Below are 1405 nucleotides of genomic sequence, written 5' to 3' on the forward strand. Positions count from 1 at the left end.
AGAGAAACAATAAAGCACACTGACTACGTCCTGACTTCCTTCCATGTTGCTCTCCATTGTTTACTTCCCTGATTCCTGTCACTCTGATGACCTCATCAATGCTAATCCAGTGTGATGATGTCACCAGACAAGCAGCTGCCAGCGAGTTAGACCACATTTTATTAGCCAGGGGGAACGGAGCCAAATGCTGATTGTTAGCGGATCGACCCGTATTTGAAAAACACGCACTAACCTGCTATTTTCGGTGGGAAAGAGGCTATAGAGAGAGCGTGAGTAGCTCAGTCACTCAGCAGACGCTCAGAGTAGAGCTGCCTCTCCTGAGGAGGAGCAGACATCTTTTTTGGATTCTCCCTCTGAGGTGTTTCTGGTACATCACCAGAAGGAGGCCCAGGGTTTAAAAAATATAGCCTGTTTAAAAATAAACCAAACTATGTTTCATTAAAAGTGATGGCCTCACTGTTTTGTAAAGGTGTTGTGTGTCTTTAGGTCTACGTTGCTTTCCCTGTGTCTTGTGTGCAGATGCCAGGAGTTGCAGACTGCGTTCCTCCAGTGTTTGAAAGCCTCGCCACACAAGCTGCTAAATGACGTCAAATCCGTTTGATACCGTCTGACATGTGGATGAGGCATCCTCTGTGTTTGCTAACCTTCATTCACCGACCGTCAGAGGCTCTAAACGCTGATTTTAACACTTTTTCTTTCACTTTAATGGAACGGCTGATAGAATAGAAAATCTTTTTATTGTCACACAATGGGGGAATTGTGGTGTTACAGCAGAAGCAAAAGGTTATAGCAAAAATCGTATAAAAAGTGTATAAAATAACAATAAATGACAGAGTTAATAGAATAAACAAATAAAATACTGTACTGTTCAGTGATTTTACGATATAAAAAGATGGTTCTGGATGCATCTAATCACTGATAGTCTTTACTTCTGTGGGAGAACACGGAGAACATCTCTCTGTAGAAAAATGTTATATCAACCGATTGAGAATTTTAATTATATATGAATAGGTAAAAGATTGTAATGTCTTTACACTCTAACCCAAAATTTGTTAAAACTTTAACTTTAAAAGTGCAAGGAATTAATTGTTTGATTAAATCACATAGTGAAAGTTCAGGTTTGCCAAAGGATACAAATTGTGGTGATGCTGCTATTAGCTTATGCTGCTGGAGGACATAGTGACCACTTTTCCTCATTCTGCTACATTCTTCTACCGTCCAAACTTTAGTTATTTCTTCTGCTCTCTCTGCTTTTTCTCATAGTAGCTTCATCTGGTCTGTTCCTGTTTGGCTGTGACTCCATCCTGGAGAGAAACATCAGCCGAGCTTCTGTATTCAATGTCTCCCCGCTTTCCAAGCTAAATCAATGGGAACTACTAGACACATCTGCAATCAACAACAATTA

The sequence above is a fragment of the Cyprinodon variegatus genome, unplaced genomic scaffold, assembly GCF_000732505.1.
Source record: "Cyprinodon variegatus isolate N-32 unplaced genomic scaffold, C_variegatus-1.0 Scaffold1000, whole genome shotgun sequence".
Classification (NCBI taxonomy): Eukaryota; Metazoa; Chordata; class Actinopteri; order Cyprinodontiformes; family Cyprinodontidae; genus Cyprinodon; species Cyprinodon variegatus.